The sequence below is a fragment of the Thermobia domestica genome, chromosome 10 (genome assembly GCF_964235325.1).
Source record: "Thermobia domestica chromosome 10, izTheDome1.hap1.1, whole genome shotgun sequence".
NCBI lineage: Eukaryota > Metazoa > Arthropoda > Insecta > Zygentoma > Lepismatidae > Thermobia > Thermobia domestica.
The window spans coordinates 122,548,446-122,554,445 of record NC_137463.1 but is presented as its reverse complement, the minus strand read 5'-3'; positions in this window follow the sequence as shown (position 1 = coordinate 122,554,445).

Below are 6,000 nucleotides of genomic sequence, written 5' to 3'. Positions count from 1 at the left end.
TTGACATATTTTACAGCCTCACTGAAATTTAAAAAAAAAAAGTAGTCAGGGAGAGCTTACTTGTCAGGTTTTTATTTTTTAATTTAATTTATTTTTATTTTTATTTATTTATTTTTGCTTTGTTATATTCCCTAGTTAATTAATGTTTGGGTTACTGAAAATTAAAACCTTTTTAGTATTATTGTTATGTCATCACTTTGGAACCAAAAAGTTAGATTTTTTTCTTGTGTTTTCATATAAGAAGTTGGTGAGTTTGTGCCTTAGCATTGGTTTGGTTTCTAGAACGTAATTGAAGGTCATGTTGAGTTGAGTCTTGGTGGGTTTGAGTTCGTGAAGTGTCAGGCACTGCTTGTGCCCCTGTCTTCTGTTTGTGATGTTTCCTGGCTTTGGGCTGTGACGTATGAGGAGTACCATCGCAGGCCGCGTGATATACAGGTAGCTAAAACACAGCTTCAACAGTTACGAGTGCCAGGTGTTTGAATTTCAGCTTTCGTTACGGCGTGAGAAATGCAGTATAGTACTAGGTTCAAATTCTATGGGTGGTAAAAACGGTATATTACTTTCGTGGTGTGGTAAGAAATACAACGTAATTGTTATTAGTTTAATTAGTGTTTCTTCATAGTATTGTTTCACTATTTCTAGAAGGAATTAAGTATTAACGAAGTAATGAATAAGCAAAAGCACACATTGATTGACGTTTACTATTTCTCATACTCCATTGAGAATGTTTTGATCCTCAGTTGCGCAAACATCCAGCGTGCGTTTTTTTTATTTTTTTGGGGGGTTACACTGCCTCACAGATGAGCTCCCTCGTGGCTAAGTGGTTAGTGAACACGCCTTTGGCGTGGGACACCCGGGTTCGATTCCCGGCCGGGGGCCGCGGTGGCTCAGTGGTAGAGCATTCACCTCTGGTGCTTGGGGTCCCGGGTTCGATCCTAGCCCCGCCAAGTGAACCTTGTGGTGGACAAACACCGTGTGCGTGGGTTTTCTCGGGGTTCTCCCGTTTCCTCCCACTTTCTTCATTCAACCATTTAATTCATTGCTCATCATCAGCGTCTCCCTCAGCCTAACCGGCATAACTGTGGGACGTAAAACTCAAAGGTTTCATTTAATTTTTTCTTAATCTCTTGCACCGACCGACCGATCTCGATCAAATTTCCAACGTAGATGCGGTTCTGGCCTGGGAGTGTTTTTAGCTATTTACTTTGACAGTAGAACTTAGGGGAGGGGGAGGAGGGGGAAAGAAAAAATAAATAAGACTTAATTTACTTTGAAGTGTAAAAGTGCGAGCGTTTTCTTCTCTCTCTATCTCTCCCTCCCTCTCTTCACTTCTCCAGTCTCCTCTCACTTTGATTTCATGATTTCGCACTCTGATGAAAAGTATTAAATACCTCGAGGAAAAGTACTAATATATAACCTCTCTTTTAGGCGCCCCTCCAACCACGCGCCCGGGACACGTGCTTTGCTTGCTCGCCCATAGCTGCGGCTCTGTGAGCTACATAAGTAACATACAATGCTTACGTAATACTTTGGGTAATAAATACTATTAAGAAAGGAAGAATTGCATTTTTTCAACTTTCGGAAAGAAGCTACTATGGGATTAAAGATAAGGTAGAAAAGGCAATACATTCCTGTCTATGCTTTCATCCAGCAGACATATTGTTTGGAACCAAAAAAAATGTGACTTTTGGAATCTTGTACTTAGGTTCACAGCGGAAGCGACGAAATAACTTGAATCATCCATTGTAGCTCTCCCTGCAACTAGTTTCTAAAATGTTGGCAATAAGTTTGCGAAACGAGAGGTGACGACCCCAATTTTGGGTGAAAAGTCGCTATAAGAAATAATCGAGAAATTCATTGTCTATAAGCATTGTTAAAGTTGTAGATGTAAACTAAACAATATGTTCTACGCACTGGCGCAAGGGGGCGCGGTGGCTCAGTGGTAGAGCGTTCACCTCTGGTGCTTGGGGTCCCGGGTTCGATCCCCGCCAAGTGAACTTTGTGGTGGACAAACACCGTGCTCGTGGGTTTTCTCGGGGTTGTCCCGTTTCCTCCCACTTTCTTCATTCTACCATTTTCACTAATCTCTCATCATCACCGTCTCCTTTAGCCCAACCGGCATAACCGTGGGACGTAAAACTCAAAGATTTCATTTCATTTCATTTCACTGGCGCAAATCCCGGGGGGTTGACGGATACATGTCCCCTCCAATCTTGGAACTGAGGGGGACTTTTCCCCAATAATCCGATTTGAAATGTGTTTTTTGGGAGAAATTTGATGATTTTTGTCCGATTGCTACAAAGAAACGTGAGATAAAATAGATGTCCTCCAGAATAAGCCTCAAATCTGCAGCCTCCTAACGCTGAAGACAACTCGGATCCTCCACAACATTGTTTTTCAATTCATAAGTATTTTAGACATCGCCAAAAAAAGTATGGTAACGGTCTTACCCCCCCCCCCCCAATGTTGAAGACAGATTTGCGCCGCTGGTTCTATTCACATCTTTGTAAACAGGGCGCAACCAATCCTTGAATTCAGGGATCATTTCAGGTTGTTTCGGGTACTTTTGTTCATGTTGTGGTCAAAATAGTTCCGAAATAATTAACACTACAGTACTTACGTTAAGCAATTTTTTGTAAAAGAAAAAGTGCAGAATAATTAAAAAACCCCAAAGGACAAATATAACAAACACCTTCTTCGCCTTTATTCACGCATCTATAGCTAATCTTGTTGCTATCGGTAATGATGTATTACGTGTGTCTCTCAACGGAAACTATCTATCTGTCTAAAAGTATTAATAATTAATAATAACAAAGAGGCAAAAATTGAACTGAAATTCCCTATATTAAACATACCCTATAGTTCGCAGTACTGCTCGAAAGGCAGCAGAGGTTTTAGCAGTTGGTTGTGTGTTAAACAAACTTCAACATGTCTTTCCTTTTTCATAAGTACCCGCTCTGTAACGAAGAGAGAGAGGGGGAACTCTGATATCAAGGCACTGATAAGAACAAAGGTAGATCTAAAAGTCTATGGTTGCAAGAACCTGTCCCGTTTTTAACTGAAAATTTTATGGTCACCCTACGCTATCGTTGAGGTCGAATTCCTCTTATTTAGCGACTTTACCCAAAATTGGCAACATTGACCCCCACCGAACAACACCCCGTCATCTTTAGCCTAGCCAGCATAATAGTGGGACGTAAAACTTCAAGATTTCATTTCGAACAACACTCCCAGAAACCTACTGTTATACCATTCTCAAAACACCCTTTCGTACAGTTCTCCCTATTCGAAAAAAATTGTAAATAGCAGTGTTCATACATAAATATGGAACTCAATTTCCATGAATTTTCCAGGTTTTCCAGGTATTAATTTTGCAATTTCCAGGTCTAGTGGAAGAAACTAATAGTACGAGAACACATAAGTTTTAAGAATACTATATTTATATATTTGAGAATGGCCACCCTTCTCCCCAATGAACGATTGCAATTAAATATTGAGTCACAAGAAAATAAATAATTAAAATAAATAAAATTTAATTTGAAAAATATTAAGTTGAGAAGCCTACTAAGGGAATTATATAATACTTTTGTTCCATACTTGAATACATTCAAAATATACAAAAATATTGGCTTGGGGAAGAAAAAAGGGCCCGCGAGATTTTAACTGATTCTTGTAGTACTCGTCGACAGAAATAGATTACTGAAAAAATTTTCAAAATCGGCGCGGGTAAACACGCAGAAAATCATATTTTCATGTACCGGTTCAAAATGGGCAAGAAAAAACGACCGCGAGATTTTAACTGGTTCTTGTAGTACTCAACGAGAGAAATCGACTAGTGAAGGAATTTTCAAAATCGGCACAGGCAAACATGAAGAAAATCGCATTTTCATGTACCGGTTCAAAATGGAAAAGAAAAAAGGATCGCGAGATTTTAACTGATTCTTGTAGTACTCGTCGAGAGAAATCGACTAGTGAAGGAATTTTCAAAATCGGCGCAGGCAAGCATGAAAAAAAAATTGCACTTTCATGTACCGGTTCAAAATGGGGAAGAATAAAGGGCCCGCGAGATTTTAACTGATTCTTGTAATACTCGTCGAGAGAAATCGATTAGTGAAGGAATTTTCAAAATCGGCGCAGGCAAACATGGAGAAAATCTCATTTTCATGTCCCGGTTCAAAATGGGGAAGAAAAAAGGACCACAAGATTTTAACTGATTCTTGTAATACTCGACGAGAGAAATGGACTAGTGAAGTAATTGTCAAAATCGGCGCAGGCAAGCATGAAGAAAATCGCATTTTCATGAACCAGTTCAAAATGGGGAAGAAAAAAGGGCCCGCGAGATTTTAACTGATTCTTGTAGTACTCGACGAGAGAAATCGATTAGTGAAGGAATTTTCAAAATCGGCGCAGGCAAACATGGAGAAAATGGCATTTTCATGTACCGGTTCAAAATGGGGAAGGAACAAGATCCCGCGAGTTTGAACCGCTACGATGTATGTTCACGAATGTGCCCGTCTTCTCAAATTTAGTTAATTACTGTGACACTAAAACATGTGACACAGAGTCACATTGTGGATGACTCTGCAATCGGCAACCACTGCACATATACTCCTCCCGCCCCACAGTTTGATTATTTCGATCCATTCCTCACGTGCTAACGGCATGGTTCAACATCTGCAAGAAAGAGGTAAATGTAACGTTCAATTGGCAATAGCTTTTCACCAAATTAAGCTGCATGAAATCTGATTGCATATTTGACATACTGAGAAAATTCTAGCCCGTGGCCATATGTATCACATATCCCATCAGTTCATAAAAATTTTGAACACAAAATTACGGTCGTCCGTGTGACGTACTCCCAAAACGCCTAATGTGTATCACCCACCTCACATTCAATGAAACCACATCCGTGTAGAATTGAGAAAGGAACTTCTTATGATGTATACAGGATATCTCAAACGTTCCCTGACATAGGGTAACTCTTATTATCAGAGTTACAACAAAATGTAAGAGGAAAAACATCTCGAAATATGACGTTTTCAATCTAAAGTGAACACTGTTTAAAAAAAAAATCGGACGAGATGTTTGTGCTGTATACTCTTTATGCACCCAATTTTAAATGAAAATGCAACGTTGTCATTTACCTGGACCCACAACATAAGTGAATGAAGTTACTGTTTGAAACGGGGGCTGGCCATCGACATGTTAGCGTAAAAGACAGTAACTTCACTCACTTATGTTGTGGATCCAGGTAAATGGCAACGTTGTATTTTCATTTCACATTGGGCGCATAGAGAGTGTACAGCGCAAACGGGTCATTCGATTTTAAAAATTCCTTCACTTTAGAATGAAAACATTATATTTGGAGATGCTTTCCAAAGTAGTATAATTTAGTTTGTTTAAATTTACAATTTAATACAAGTAGATTCGGATTTACATGCGTAGGATTTTGTATGCATCTAACTAATGAATTCTTTTATATTCATGCTTAACTTAGTGACTTGGCTTTGGACTGCAACTGATTATTGTAACCCATTATTGCTTGAGAAGAAACAAGATATCCTAATCTTCATTTGGAGAAATCAAAGGTCTATTGGAAAGCTGGGGATTAAAATCATTAATTTCTACATTTCAAGGTGCGTAAATTATATATTCTGTGTTTATTGTTAAATTATTATTACTATTATTGGGTTTAGAATCAATCAAGCACTTCATGATATTTTATGGGGATCAAGATGGGTGCCGGATAGATAAGTATTTGAGCGTCAGGCTCTTATTTCTTTTCAATTTAATATTTAATCAATGATTATTTTTCTCCCTCATTATTCCACCAAATCGTATTCCAAGATCATATATCAATTTTTGATCGATATATCCATATTTTTGATCTCTTTCATATTTTCGATTTTTGATATTGTTTATATTTCGATATTGCTGTATTTTTCGATATTTCGAACAAGTTTCGATCGTTTGTCGATATCGATTATCTATATCTAAATT